Raw genomic sequence first — 17,246 nt, 5'->3', positions numbered from 1 at the left:
TCCATGGGGTCGCAAAAGAGTCAGATGTGACTAAGCAACTGAACAGCTACAACACCACATATTTCCAGAGGGATCATAAGAGGGAAAGTTGACCGTTTCATTTTTCCTCTTCTCAATCCCTAACTGTAAACCCTGTTAAGTTCATTTTTGAGGCCATTAGACTGAGGTGGCTCTGAGGCCACCTGTGTAAGCAACCCCTAATTTCAGCCTGCAGATGCTTCAAGTTTCCAAAATCAAAATCCTAGGGACAGCCCATCACAAACAGCCAACTAGGCTGGACTGTAAGCTACAGTCAAGCAGTAATTCCCTCCCTTTACTTTGGACTTTATAATAGACTAACGCTAAGCTCCTGTCTGTGGAGCTCTCCTAACCACTTAAGGTTTAGCACTGCCATGTTAGAACAAATTTTTTGCTCAAATAAACTCTGGAAACATTTAACATGCCTCAGTTTATCTTTTTTTACCCTTTCCACTGGAGAAGGAAATGGCAACCACTCCAGTGTTCTTGCCTGGAGAATCCTGTGGACGGGGGAGCCTGGTGGGCTGCCGTCTATGGGGTCGCACAGAGTCGGACATGACTGAAGCGACTTAGCAGTAGCAGCAGTTTATCTTTTAACAACTCTTAATTTAACTAAGATTTTCCCACTGGCTTGGAGCTAGCTCTGAATGCCTCAGCTACCCACATAAGGTAGGGGCTGTTCCCAAGAAAGCAGGTAACAAGAGGAAGGGAAGCTGTACTGATAATTCTGGGAATTATTCCTGCCAACCAATTGCTTTTCCTGGAAGGAGCTTCATGTTTTAGTCACACAGAATCAGCAAGGAGCACTTTCCTTCCCTTTTTTCTCTTCCCTTCTCTACCAGTTAGGATTTCCCCTCAACAATTATGACTGCCCCAATCACCTTCCTTCAGCACTGTCAGACACTATGTAGGCATCAGAAAACAGGCTTTACCCCAGTTTGTCACCTGATAGCCCAGTGTTTGTGGGCAAGTCCTTAAGTTTCATGAACCCCAATTTCTTCACCTGTAAAGTGAGGATGAAAGCATCTCACAGGAGTGCTGTAAGGACTAAATGGGATAATGTAGGTGACTATGCAGTATGTTCTATAAAATGCTGTGCAAACACTAGTCATTTTTTAAATAGCTCACGTGAGGAACAGTCTCAATTAATTTTCTCCCATCTTCCCCTAGAAGGAATTGTCTTCTTAATTCATTTATTGGAGCTAAGGCAAGAGAAGGAGGCACACTCACTAATAAATAGTTACCTGGACTTTACCATGGTTTGACAAAGGAATAGAATGACAACCTTTCATCCTGTTATTCATCAGTGGGTACTGCAGGGAGAGGGTAGGAACAGAGCAAGGAGAAGGGGCCTGAGGTATTCTAAGTCGCCTCAGCCAGGAAGGAACCCACTAACACCAGAAAAAGTCCTTTTTGCTTCAGAATTAGTAACCATTTTCCCCCAAAACAAGCCTTGTCAAAGGGAATTATAATGTGTAAAGAGCCCTGAAAGAACTTTCTTGGCTTCTCCCTGATAGAAGAGAAATGACCTGAGGCCTGACTCATTTCTGGATGACTGTGCGACCAGCCCAGCCGTGTGGAGGACAGAGGAGAATTGCACAGGTGCTCAGTAAAGCACATGGACCCATTCATGTCATGGATGGGTTGTCAGGCAGAGTCTTGTAGCTTAGTCAGTTTTCAGTGACAGTAGAGTCACCACCTGCTGGTAATAACCCTCCGAAGCATCATCCACACAGTGGCTTAACCGTGTATTGAGGAAGTTTTATTCTCACTGTTGTCCATTCCACACTTCTCTTTCTGCTTCACAGAGCTTTCTGGAGCCTCAGTGTCCAGCGTGGTAGCCTCTAGCCAGGTGGTTTTATTTTTTACTTAAATTTGAAATAATTAATATTCAATAAAATAAAAAATCCAGCTCCTAAATCACACTAGCCTTATTTTGCAGTGCTCATTAGCCATGTGTAGAGAATATTATCACTGTTGCACAAAGCTCTATTGGACTACTGGAGAATTCTGCCCCAGAATATTCATTCCCTACTCCTGCAAGACTTCCTTGAACTTTATCAAATAGCATCTCATCTTCACAGCTTTACTTGACCCCTTCCTTGTCCACTTATAACCTTAGTCACATTCTCCACTGTTCCCACAGCTCTTGGTACTACCTCTATTGTAACATTTACTACATTGTGTCGGGACTGTGTTTTTGCACATTACTCTCTGTTGGGACTCTGAGCACCCCTCAAAGAACAACACTTCTTGTTCATCTCAACTCCAGCAACAGCAACTGGCATGTGGCAAGCGTTCAACACTAAATACAGGGGTGAATAAATGATTGAAGTGCATGTAAATAAGCAAACGTGTATTAGGAGCTCAGGGTGTCCTTCACAGCCTTTCTCTTTGGGGCTCTGACAGGTATATCACACACACATGCAGAAAACAGAAAAAACATAAATGAAATACAGTCTTATCAATCTGAGCAGATATCTGGTACTCCCCAAAGTACAGCTATGGTTAAATTAACTTTGGGGAGGCAGAGGATGCTCACTTCTTTATGGATGCTCACTTCTCTTGTTGTATGCCCATTTCACCCCCAAACTCTTAGGTGGATCTTATCACTAGAATCTGAAGAAAAGCCAAGCCAAGTACTCTCCTATATATCAGAGAAAAGGGAACAGGAAGGTAGCAAGAAGAGGCTCCTTCTATGCCCCAATACGCAGTGCCTCACTCATCTAAGCTGCTCATCCTGAAGACAGCATCAGATGCTAGGTTAACAGCCATTGTTATGAGTTTCCTCATAGCAAAACAGATTTTCTCCAAGGAGTCTTGGGTCTCCACCAATGGAAAGCATATTTTTTTCCTAACAGAGCACTCCTAAACCATGAGAGCTAGAAAGATCTCTAGGTCCTCTTCTGTAATTTTATTTTTTCATATTGCAAAATAAGCACTTTTTCTAGATGAAATGATATTGCAATATCAACTCACTGGCACAAATGTATAATAATAACCTAGAAGTGACTATGTTAGTAACCTCATGTGTTATCTATGTTAAGAAGGAAGGAAAGAAAAAGGGAGGAAGAAAGGAAGGGAAGGAAGGTGGAAGGGAAGAAGAAAGAAAGTCTTTCTTTTCCTGCCCTTCTATGAGAAGCTACTGATCTCTGTGTCTCTGCTAATAACAGCAAATTGGCAGCTCACCAAACAAAACCTCCAGAGCTACCAAGTTTTAGATTCCTTTGCAAGTCTACAAAATTAATTCAATTTTTCATTAATTTATTCACATACTTATTCATGTATCCACTTCTTCATTAATCACTTTAAAAAAATTTTTCACCACATTCTGTACAAAAATAAACGAGATACAGCACCCTCCCTTGTGGATCTCTCATTGTGGCTGGGCTGGTTGACTTACATGAAAAGCATATATTGAGGTACTTTCTTTTAAGAGAAGTACACATAGAGTACTGTGGTGACATTCTGAGGTGGGGGGGGGGAGTATTTCTCCTGGGGAAAGGACGACAGAAAGAATGGGAATTGGAAAGGATTCACTGAGGAAAGAGAAAGTAATTCCTTGAAAAATGAGAATGTAGGCTTGAAGGACATTCAGGGCTGAGGGAAAAACATGAAGAAAGACAAGGAAGCTTGAAAGTGTTTAATGTCATTGATGGAGGCTATCACTGAATTTTTTAAATATCTTGTTTGAAGCTCGTAGACAGATCAACATTGTTATTCTGAAGGTCACTTGCTACTCCACATATTCCTCTCCTACTTGACCCCTCAGGATCTTCTAGCTCTAATTTTTATATTTCTATCTCCTCACCATGCCCTCCTAAGGTAAAATTGAGTGGACAGCAGACATTTAAACATATACAATTTCTATTTCTTCTCTTCTTTACACACCAAGTTCATCAAATTCAGAAAAATAAAGTAAGCAGAAGCTTCAAGGCACCCACCCTAAGGCAAAGGACTACCAGAACTTTGTGACATTCCTTTATAGAAATGACTTGAAATTGTCTTTATCATTGCTGAGTGAGAGCTTCTATTTTATTGGGGGGGAAAAAAAAAACCAGTTCAAGTCATTTTCCCTTGAAATTCAATTAGGCAAATTAATAAGAAATCTGCAAATCTCTGCAAAGCCATTTCACCAAATACCTTTAAGAAAAATGTGCAGGAATTTTCCCAAACCCCAAACTAGTAAGTTTTCCCCTTCCAGTTATTAATAGAGAAATATCTTATTACAGTTCTGTAAACAGAGCCAAATTGAAGAAATTGCATTTAAATAATGTTAGGGTTTCCAAAGAAAACCACAAAACAAACTCAGAATTAAGGCGATAATGCACCCCTGTTGTACCTTGGCACAGGAGCAGGCATTTTGCAGTGACCATCTGGGATATGTAATATCATAATAAGGGCGAGGGCACCAACACACAGAGAAGCCAAGAGGCGACACTTTTTTTCCTGTCAACTGTGATATGTTTCATTGTGAAGGCTTTTCCCTAGGAAACAGCATTTCAACTTTTACAGGGTATTTGAAGACACCCCAGATTTTTTTAACTGCAGTACCCCAAATGTCTAAAATAATGCCAATGTAGATGCTCAGTAAATACTTACTGATTGAATAAATATTGAAAGTGCCAACCTTTTTTCTAGGGTAATGAAAGTGTCATGATGTTTTGGGGTCCTTTTACTTACTTTTTAAGAACTGAAGTGTGTATAATTATTTTCACATGCATTCTGTCACTGAATCGTGTCTGAGTCTTTGTGACCACATGGATTGTAGCCTGCCAGGCTCCTCTGTTCATGGAATTTTCCAGGCAAGAATGTTGGAGTGGGTTGCCATTTCCTCTTCCAGGGGATCTTCCCAACCCAGGGATCAAACTTGTGTCTCTGCATCTCCTGCACTGGCAGGCAGATTCTTTACCACTGAGCCACCTGGGAAACCTGTGTAACTATTTACTCAATGACAATATTTCAGGTGAGTTGGGAGGAGGGATAATTTATCAAATACTAGCAGATATATACACTCAAAAAAACTTTAAAATGCACTTCTGTTACTTACTTTCACTAAAAATGTGGAAAGGCAGATTTTAAAAAATTCATCCAGTATCAGGCCTCATACCAAAGGTACAAGCAATGAAATAAAAAAATAAGTGAATCAAATCTCTTCAGGATTTAAAAACTTTTGTGAAGCAGAGGACATCAACTTAATAAAGTCAAAACACAGCCCACCAAATGGAAGAAAATATTTGCAAACAATATATCTGATGAAATTTATATCTAGAATATATAAAGAAATCTTTTACCTCAATAATTAAAAGACAACCCAATTAAAGATGGGTGAAGGATCCGAACAGACATTTCTCTAAAGATCTAAAAATGACCAATGAAGCAGAGGAAAACACACTCAATATCATCAGTCATCAGAGAATGAAAATCCAAACCACAATGAGATACCACTCACACCCACTAGGATGGCTATATACAAAAAGATTGATAATAACAACTGTTAGTGAGGATATGGAAAAATCAGAACCTTTACACGGTGCTGATAAGAATGTATAATGGTGCAACCACTTGGGAGATAGTCTGGAAGTTCCACAAAATATTACAACCGGATCCACAAAATATTATGACAGGATTCATTCTTAGGCATATACTCAACAGAAATGAAAACATATTCACACAAAAACATGCACACCAGTTTTTATCAGCATTATTCATAACAGCAAAGAATGAAAACAATCCAAATGTCCATCAATGAATGGATTAATAAAATGTAGTGTATACCTTCTGGAGAAGGAAATGGCAATCCACTCAAGTACTCTTGCCTGGAAAATCCCATGGATGGAGGAGCATGGTGGGCTACAGTCCATGGGGTTGCAAAGAGTCGGACACGACTGAGTGACTTCACTCACTTAGTGTATACCTACAATGTAATACTATTCAACAAGAAAGAGGAATTGTGTACTGATACATGCCACAACTTGAATGAACCTTGAAAGCATTATGTTAAATGCAAGATGCCAGTCACAAAGGACCACATATTCTATTGTTCCACTGACAATGAGAAGTGGGCAAATCTATAGACTGAAAGCAGATAGTGGTTGCCTAGGAGTTTGGGGTGAAATAAGAGTAGAGGGAAAAGTGAGTGACATTTGATGGGTATGGAGTTTTTTGCTGGGTGATGAGAGTGTTCTAAAATTGTAGTGACAGTTGTTATACCCAAAACTACTGAACTGTTCAGTTTATTTAGCCCACATCAATGCAGCTTGCAGGGATCTTAGTTCCCCAACCAGGGATCAAACTCGTGCCTCCTGTAGTGGAAGCTCAAGAGTCCTAACCACTGGATCACCAGAGAATTCCCTGAATTGTTCACTTTTAACAGGTGAATTGTATGGTTTGTGAATTATATCTCAATAAAGTGGTTATTGAGAAAAATATCTTTGCTTATTAAGTTATTCTAGTGAATTTGATTAATATAATTTTGAAATTATGAAAGCACATATTACCATATGTAAAATAGATAGCCAATGAAAATTTGCTGTATGATTCAGGAAACTCAAACCAAGGCTCAATAATAACCTAGAGAGGTGGGATGGGGAGGGGGTGGCAGGGATGTCTAAGTGCAAGGGTACATGGGTAAACCTATGACTGATTCATGTTGATGTTTGATAGAAACCAATACAGTATTGTAAAGCAATTATCCTTCAATTAAAAAATAAAAAACAATGTAATTTTTTAAATGTTTTAAAATATGATTTAAAAATTAATATAATTTTTCTGATAAACACAGAATAGGTATGTTGATTCAACCTTGTGTAAACTCAATGAATTGCAGAGTAATCAGCTGTTCTGTATCTAATTCAGAATGAATAAAACCTTTCAAAATGACAAATTCAGGTTTTTGCCAATGAAAATTTAATTTTTAAAATTTATCTTCATTTTCATTTAAATGCAAGTTTAATTTCATTAAATTTAAATGAACTTTGAATGACTTGGAATTCAAATTGGAATCATCTCTAAATGTTTTACTAGAGGCAAATAGATGGGGAAACAGTGACAGACTTTATTTTGGGGGGGTCCAAAATCACTGCAGATGGTGACTGCAGCCATGAAATTAAAAGACACTTGCTCCTTAGAAGGAAAGTTATGACCAACCTAGACAGCATATTAAATAGCAGAGACATTACTTTGCCAACAAAGGTCCATCTAGTCAAAGCTATGGTTTTTCCAGTAGTCATGTATGGATGTGAGAGTTGGACTAAGAAGAAAGCTGAGTGCCGAAGAACTGATGCTGAAGCTGAAGCTCCAATACTTTGGCCACCTGATGTGAAGAACTGACTCACTGGAAAAGACCCCGATGCTGGGAAAGATTGAGGGCAGGAGGAGAAGGAGACAACAGACAATGAGATGGCTGGATGGCATCACTGACTCAATGGACATGAGTTTGAGTAAACTCCGGGAGTTGGTGATGGACAGGGAAGCCTGGCGTGCTGCAGTCCATGGGGTCACAAAGAGTCGGACACAACTGAGCAACTGAACTGAACTGAACTGAACTGATAATTATTTAACTTATTTCCAAACTGAAACAATTTTATATTATACAATTAAGAGCATCTGAAAAGGAAATTTTATTAACAACTTTTTCTGTTCACTATAAAATAGCAAATGCATTATTAAGTGCAGTTCCCTTCAAATAATAATATATAAAAGTATGTCTTACATATTATAACTAAATAAAGCACAATTCCATTCTTAAAAATTGTAAGTAGAGGGCGGTCCTAAGATGGTGGAGGAATAGGATGGGGAGACCACTTTCTCCCCCACAAATTCATCAAAAGAACATTTAAACGCTGAGTAAATTCCACAAAACAACTTCTGAATGCCGGCAGAGGACATCAGGCACCCAGAAAAGCATCCCATTGTCTTCAAAAGGAGGTAGGAAAAAATATAAAAGACAAAAAAAGAGACAAAAGAGGTAGGGATGGAGCTCCGTCCCAGGAAGGGAGTCTTAAAAAGAGAGAAGTTTCCAAACACCAGGAAACACTCTCACTGCCGAGACTGTGGCAAACCTTGGAAGCACAGAGGGCAACATAACAGGGAGGAAAAATAAATAAATAATTAAAACCCACAGATTACAAGCCCAACGGTAACTCCCCTAGCGGAGAAGCAGCGCAGACGCCTGCACCCGCCACTAGCAAGCAGGAGCTGGGCAGGGAGGCGCAGGCTGCATTGCTTAGAGTAAGGATCTGGCCTGAATGCCCTGAGGGCAATCTGAGTGAACTAACTTGGGCTAGCAAACCAGACTGTGGGATAGCTACCACATGAAAAGCCCTAAGACACCGCCAGGCCCACGCACAGAATAAGGACTGAACAGAACTAGCTGGCTGCAGACCATCCCCCTCCGGTGACAGGCAGCCAGAGCCAGAAGGGGGCAATCGCAGCCCCAGAGAGACATTATCTACAAAACTGCAAGCAGGCTTCTTTGCTAACTAAGACTTCTTGGGGTTCTGGAAAGTCAACATCTGCCTGAGAAGGTGTGCCAGTTGTACACCCAGAAAACCCAGCGGCAGGGACAGGGGAAGTGATAAGTTGCAGCGACTGCACTCGCCAAACACCTCATCACCTGAGCTGCTCGGACCTGGGAAGGGCACAAAACACAGGCTCAACCGAGTCTGCGCCTCTGAGGACTACCCAAGTGCCTGAACCTGAGCAGCTTAGACCTGGGAGGTTCATGAAGCCCAAGGCCGGCCTCAGATGGTTCCCGGAGGAGCAACCTAGAGCCTGAGCAGTGTGGGCAGGGAGGGCACATGCGCTGTGAGCGGGGGCAGGCCCAGTGTGGCTGAGACATTGCGAGCATATGCCAGTGTTATTTGTTTGCAGCGTCCCTCCCTCCCCACAGCGCGACTGAACAATTGAGCCTAAAAAAGTGTCCACCATTGCCCCGTTTGTGTCAGGGCGGAAATCAGACATTGAAGAGACCAGCAAACAGAAGAAGCTAAAACAGAGGGAACCACTTTGGAAGTGACAGATGCAATAGATTAAAACCCTGTCTTTAGTATTGAATACATAGGAAGGGGCCTATAGATCTTGAGAAATATAAGCTGGACCAAGGAACTATCCAAAAATGAACTGATCCCACGATAGCCACAACAACACCAGAGAGAGTCCTAGATATATTTTTACTATTTTTACAATCATTCTTTTTTTTTAATTTTTAAGTCTTCTATTACTCCTTTAATTTTCACTTTTGTAACCTACTGTTACTTTGCAAAAAAAAAAAGACCCTATTTTTTAAAGCAAACTTCATATATATATATTTTTTATAATTTTTATGACTTTGTTTTTTTCTTTCTTTTTTTTTCTTCTTTTCTTTAATATTGTATTTTTGAAATTCCAAACTCTACTCTAGATTTTTAATCTTTGCTTTTTGGTATTTGTTATCAATTTTGTACCATTAAGAACCCAATCTTCAGTACTGAGTTTTACTTGGGAGCGAGATTACTGGCTTGACTGCTCTTTCCCCCTTTGGACTCTCCTTTTTCTCCACCAGGTTGCCTCTGTCTCCTCCCTACTCCCTCTCTTCTCTACCCAACTCTGTGAATCTCTGTGTGTTCCAGATGGTGGAGAACACTTAGGGAACTGACTACTGGCTGGATCTATCTCAATCCTTTTGATTCCCCCCTTTTATCCTCCTGGCCGCCTCTGTCTCCTTCCTCCCTCTTCTCTTCTCTGTATAACTCCGTGAACATCTCTGAGTGGTCCAGTTGTGGAGTGCACATAAGGAAGTGATTACTGACTAGCTTGCTCTCTCCTCTTTTGGTTCCACTTCATCTCATTTGGGTCACCTCTAATTCCCTCCTCCCTCTTCTCTTCTCCAGGTAACTCTGTGAACCTCTCTGGGTGTCCCTCACTGTGGAGAAACTTTTCATCTTTAACCTAGATGTTTTATCAACCGTGCCATATAGAAGAAGTCTTGAGACTACTGTAAAAATAAGACTGCAAACCAGAAGCAGGAGGCTTAAGTCCAAATCCTGAGAACACCAGAGAACTCCTGACTCCAGGGAACATTAATTGACAGGAGCTTATCAAATGCCTCCATACCTACACTGAAACCAAGCACCACCCAAGGGCCAACAAGTTCCAGAGCAAGACATACCATGCAAATTCTCCAGCAACACAGGAACACAGCCCAGAGTTCCAATATACAGGCTGCGCAAAGTTACTCCAAAACCACTGACATCTCATAACACATTACTGGACACTTCATTGCACTCCAGAGAGAAGAAATCCAGCTCCACCCACCAGAACACTGACACAAGCTTCCCTAACCAAGAAACCTTGACAAGCCACTGATACAACAGCACTCACAGTGAGGAAACTCCACAATAAAGAGAACTACACAAACTGCCAGAATACAGAAAGGCCACCCCAAACTTAGCAATATAAACAAGATGAAGAGACAGAGGAATACCCAGCAGGTAAAGGAACAGGATAAATGCCCACCAAACCAAACAAAAGAGGATGAGATAGGGAATCTACCTGATAAAGAATTCCAAATAATGATAGTGAAAATGATCCAAAATCTTGAAATCAAAATGGAATCACAGATAAAGAGCCTGGACACAAGGCTTGAGAAGATGCAAGAAAGGTTTAACAAGGACCTAGAAGAAATGTAAAAGAGTCAATATATAATGAATAATACAATAAATGAGATCAAAAACAAATAGTTGAAGGCAACAAATAGTAGAATAAGGGAAGCAGAAGATAGGATTAATGAAGTAGAAAATAGAATGTTAGAAATAAATGAATCAGAGAGGAAAAAGGAAAAATGAATTAAAAGAAATGAGGACAACCTCAGAGACCTCCAGGACAATATGAAACACCCCAACGTTCGAATCATAGGAGTCCCAGAAGAAGAAGACAAAAAGAAAGACCATGAGAAAATACTTGAGGAGATAATAGTTGAAAACTTTCCTAAAATGGGGAAGGAAATAATCACCCAAGTCCAAGAAACCCAGAGAGTCCCAAACAGGATAAACCCAAGGTGAAACACCCCAAGACACATATTAATTGAATTAACAAAGATCAAACATAAAGAACAAATATTAAAAGCAGCAAGGGAAAAACAACAAATAACACACAAGGGGATTCCCATAAGCATAACAGCTGATCTTTCAATAGAAACTCTTCAGGCCAGGAGGGAATGGCAGGAGATACTTAAAGAGATGAAAGAAAATAACCTACAGGCCAGATTACTGTACCCAGCAAGGATCTCATTCAAATATGAAGGAGAAATCAAAAGCTTTACAGACAAGCAAAAGCTGAGAGAATTCAGCACCACCAAACCAGCTCTCCAACGAATGCTAAAGGATCTTCTCTAGACAGGAAACACAACAAGGTGTATAAACTCGAACCCAAAACAATAAAGTAAATGGCAACGGTATCATACTTATCAATAATTACCTTAAAAGTAAATGGGTTGAATGCCCCAACCAAAAGACAAAGACTGGCTGAATGGGTACAAAAACAAGACCCCTATATATGTTGTCTACAAGAGACCCAACTCAAAATGGGACACATATAGACTGAAAGAGAAGGGCTGGAAAAAGATATTCTATGCAAATGGAGTCCAAAAGAAAGCAGGAGTAACAATATTCATATCAGATAAAATAGACTTTAAAACAAAGGCTGTGAAAAGAGACAAAGACGGACACCACATAATGATCAAAGGATCAATCCAAGAAGAAGATATAACAATTATAAATATATATGCACCCAACATAGGAGCACCGCAATATGTAAGACAAATGCTAACAAGTATGAAAGGAGAAATTAACAATAACACAATAATAGTGGGAGACCTTCATACCCCACTCAACCTATGGATAGATCAACTAAACAGAAAATTAACAAGAAAACACAAACTTTAAATGATACAATAGACCAGTTATACCTAATTGATATCTACAGGACATTTCACCCAAAAACAATGAATTTCACTGTTTTCTCAAGCACACACGGAACCTTCTCCAGGATAGATCACATCCTGGGCCATAAATCTAGCCTTGGTAAATTCAAAAAAATTAAAATCATTCCAAACATCTTTTCTGACCACAATGCAGTAAGATTAGATCTCAATTACAGGAGAAAAACTATTAAAAATTCCAACATATGGAGGCTGAACAACACACTGCTGAATAACCAACAAATCACAGAAGAAATCAAAATATGCATAGAAATTAATGAAAATGAAAACACAACAACCCAAAACCTGTGGGACACTGTAAAAGCAGTGCTAAGAGGAAAGTTCATAGCAATACAGGCATACCTCAAGAAACAAGAAAAAAGTCAAATAAATAACCTAACTCTACATCTAAAGCAACTAGAAAAGGAAGAAATGAAGAACCCCATGATTAGCAGAAGGAAAGAAATCTTAAAAATTAGGGCAGAAATAAATGCAAAAGAAACAAAAGAGACCATAGCAAAAATCAACAAAGCAAAAAGCTGGTTCTTTGAAAGGATAAATAAAATTGACAAACCATTAGCCAGACTCATCAATATACAAAGGGAGAAAAATCAAATCAATAAAATTAGAAATGAAAATGGAGAGATCACAACAGACAACACAGAAATACAAAGGATCATAAGAAACTACTATCAGCAATTATATGCCAATAAAATGGACAACGTGGAAGAAATGGACAAATTCTTAGAAAAGTACAACTTTCCAAAACTGAACCAGGAAGAAATAGAAAATCTTAATAGACCCATCACAAGCACAGAAATTGAAACTGTAATCAGAAATCTTCCAGCAAACAAAAGTCCAGATCCAGACGGCTTCACAGCTGGATTCTAACAAAAATTTAAAGAGCTAACACCTATCCTACTCAAACTCTTCCAGAAAATTGCAGAGGAAGGTAAACTTCCAAACTCATTCTATGAGGCCACCATCACCCTAATACCAAAACCTGACAAAGATGCCACAAAAAAAGAAAACTACAGACCAATATCACTGATGAACATAGATGCAAAAATCCTTAACAAAATTCTAGCAATCAGAATCCAACACACATTAAAAAAATCATACACCATGACCAAGTGGGCTTTATCCCAGGGATGCAAGGATTCTTCAATATCCACAAATCAATCAATATAATACACCACATTAACAAATTGAAAAATAAAAGCCATGTGATTATCTCAATAGATGCAGAGAAAGCCTTTGACAAAATTCAATATCCATTTATGATAAAAACTCCAGAAAGCAGGAATAGAAGGAACATACTTCAACATAATAAAAGCTATATATGACAAACCCACAGCAAACATTATACTCAATGGTGAAAAATTGAAAGCATTTCCCCTAAAGTCAGGAACAAGACAAGGGTGCCCACTTTCAACACTACTATTCAACATAGTTTTGGAAGTTTTGGCCACAGCAATCAGAACAGAAAAAGAAATAAAAGGGATCCAAACTGGAAAAGAAGTAAAACTCTCACTGTTTGCAGATGACATGATCCTCTACATAGAAAACCCTAAAGACTCCACCAGAAAATTACTAGAGCTAATCAATGAACATAGTAAAGTGGCAGGATGTAAAATCAACACACAGAATTCCCTTGCATTCCTATACACTAATAATGAGAAAATAGAAAGAGAAATTAAGGAAACAATTCCATTCACCATTGCAGTGAAAAGAATAAAATACTTAGGAATATATCTACCTAAAGAAATGAAAGACCTATATATAGAAAACTATAAAACACTGGTGAAAGAAATCAAAGAGGACACTAATAGATGGAGAAATATACCATGTTCATGGAGCAAAAGAATCAATATAGTGAAAATGAGTATACTACCCAAAGTAATCTATCGATTCAATGCAATCCCTATCAAGCTACCAGCGGTATTTTTCACAGAGCTAGAACAAATAATTTCACAATTTGTATGGAAATACAAAAAACCTCAAATAGCCAAAGCAGTCTTGAGAAAGAAGAATGGAACTGGAGGAATCAACCTGCCTGACTTCAGGCTCTACTACAAAGCCACAGTCAAGACAGTATGGTACTGGCACAAAGACAGAAATATAGATCAATGGAACAAAATAGAAAGCCCAGAGATAAATCCATGCATCTATGAACACCTTATCTTTGACAAAGGAGGCAAGAATATACAATGGAGAAAAGACAATCTCTTTACAAGTGGTGCTGGGAAAACTGGTCAACCACTTGTAAAAGAATGAAACTAGATCACTTTCTAACACCATACACAAAAATAAACTCAAAATGGATTAAAGATCTAAATGTAAGACCAGAAACTATAAAACACATAGAGGAGAACATAGGCAAAACACTCTCAGACATAAATCACAGCAGGATCCTCTATGACCCACCTCCCAGAATACTGAAAATAAAAGCAAAAATAAACAAATGGGACCTAATTACAATTAAAAGCTTCTGCACAACAAAGGAACCTATAAGCAAGGTGAAAAGATAGCCTTCAGAATGGGAGAAAATAATAGCAAATGAAGCAACTGACAAACAACTAATCTCAAAAATATACAAGCAACTCCTGCAGCTCAATTCCAGAAAGATAAACGACCCAATCAAAAAATGGGCCAAAGAACTAAATAGACATTTCTCCAAAGAAGACATACAGATGGCTAACAAACACATGAAAAGATGCTCAACGTCACTCATTGTCAGAGAAATGCAAATCAAAACCACAATGAGGTACCATTTCATGCCAGTCAGAATGGCTGTGATCCAAAAGTCTACAAGCATTAAATGCTGGAGAGGGTGTGGAGAAAAGGGAACCCTCTTACACTGTTGGTGGGAATGCAAACTAGGACAGCCAGTATGGAAAACAGTGTGGAGATTCCTTTAAAAACTGGAAATAGAACTGCCTTATGACCCAGCAATCCCACTGCTGGACATACACACTGAGGAAACCAGAATTGAAAGAGACACGTGTACCCCAATGTTCACTGCAGCACTATTTATAATAGCCAGGACATGGAAGCAACCTAGATGTCCATCAGCAGATGAGTGGATAAGAAAGCTGTGGTACATATACACAATGGAGTATTACTCAACCATTAAAAAGAATACATTTTAATCAGTTCTAATGAGGTGGATGAAACTGGAGCCTATTTTACAGAGTGAAGTAAGCCAGAAAGAAAAACACCAATACAGTATGCTGCTGCTGCTGCTGCTGCTAAGTCGCTTCAGTCGTGTCCGACTCTGTGCCACCCCATAGACGGCAGCCCACCAGGCTCCCCCATCCCTGGGATTCTCCAGGCAAGAACACTGGAGTGGGTTGCCATTTCCTTCTCCAATGCATGAAAGTGAAAAGTGAAAGTGGGGTCACTCAATTGTGTCCGACTCTTCACGACCCCATGGACTGCAGCCTACCAGGTCTTCTGTCCATGGGATTTTCCAGGCAAGAGTACTAGAATGGGGTGCCATCACCTTCTCTGAATACAGTATACTAATGCATATATATGGAATTCAGAAAGGTGGTAATGATAACCCTGTATTCAAGACAGCAAAAGAGACACAGATGTATAGAACAGTCTTTTGGACTCTGTGAGAGAGAGAGAGGGTGGGATGATTTGGGAGAATGGCATTGAAACATGTATAATATCATATATGAAATGAATCACCAGTCCAGGGTCGATGCATGATACTGGATGCTTGGGGCTGGTCCACTGGGACGACCCAGAGGGATGGTACCGGGAGGGGCAAGGGAGGGGGAGTTCAGGATGGGGAACACGTGTATACCTGTGGTAGATTCATGTTGATGTATGACAAAACCAATACAATATTGTAAAGTAATTAACCTCCAATTAAAATAAATAGATTTATATAAAAAAGTTGTAAGTAATCCAATAATTTTTTTAAATTCTGGAAGTGTAATGTTCTTTATAAAGATATATACCTGAATATTTTTATAAAAAGATATCTTTTGGAAATATATATATATCCAAATACATGTACATATCTCTGAAAATTCATTTTTATAAAACTATTTTTCTGTTATTAAGCTGAATATTATTTATACACCAAGGTTGTCAATGAATTTGAAACTGAAAGGGCTAGTAAAACTTCTCATTACAGACACTCCTAACACACATAAAAAACTGAGATCTAAAGCAGTTACATTTTGTCTAAAACCATGATTGGGAAATCACATCTCAACGAAGTGATGATCTCCTTCAAACTTCCAAAAAAAGAAAATTCATGATTTGAAACTCTATTAGCATGTAGATGGATATTAAGGTTTATCAACCTCTGCTGGATGTTTCTATACTTGAAATACACACACACACACACACACACACACACATACATATATATATTTGTTCATTTCCCCCGACAATGTTTTTAAGCTTTGAGCTCCCAGAAGGGTGTAATCATGTATGTCTACTTTACTCTTCACATAGTCAACTTCACCTGCAACTTCTCTGAGCACCTATTTTAAGGAATGATGGTCAATGAGATTAAAACACAATGTGGTAATGATTTAATAAAATGATTTAATTTCCAATGGAAGAAACTCTCCATGTAGATGAGTCAATAAACTCACCATGAGGACACCTGGCAGAGTTACACTTTGAAATAGACGATTCTTTACAAACCTCTCTAATAGAAGATAGCATCAGCATAGCATCTACCAACTCTACCATGACTCCTGAAAAAAACTTATGAAATTATTTTTAATGGCTTTACACCAGACTTGGTTAGTGATCACTCTTCTTGCACCTTCTCCTTCACATCCAAATCTTCTCAGAACTGCCATACTCCAAAATTTACTCTCTTCTCTTAATCAAACCTCCAGTTATCTCCAAAACTTCTGTGTTATCTATTTCATACTAAGGTGTGAGTTGCTAATAGGTTTATATCTAGGGAGTGATGTCTCAAGAAGAATTCACATTTTAAAAGTGGGGTGCATTCTGTTCAAAATTCCACTAATGTAAAGTGTGTGATCTACTGCCATATCAGCAGTACTATGCCCCAACCTCCTCTGGGCGCCACCAAAGTCTCCTGACCCCCCTACATTCCAGAAACCAGGGGTCAGCAACTGGGTGCCCTGCTAGAGAAAAGCTGTTGACCTCTGGGAGGGAGCTTGTGTGGAAGCAAGTGTTAATTTTCAAAATGTGACTGGTTCTGATAGCAACAACCTCACCTCATCACAATGTCCCTTGGAATGTTTTCTAGGCAAGGGGTCTAAAA

This window comes from Oryx dammah, unplaced genomic scaffold (assembly GCF_014754425.2).
Source record: "Oryx dammah isolate SB20612 unplaced genomic scaffold, SCBI_Odam_1.1 HiC_scaffold_4, whole genome shotgun sequence".
In the NCBI taxonomy this organism is placed as follows: Eukaryota; Metazoa; Chordata; class Mammalia; order Artiodactyla; family Bovidae; genus Oryx; species Oryx dammah.
The sequence above is the reverse complement of the archived record's forward strand: the minus strand, read 5'-3'. Positions refer to the sequence as shown.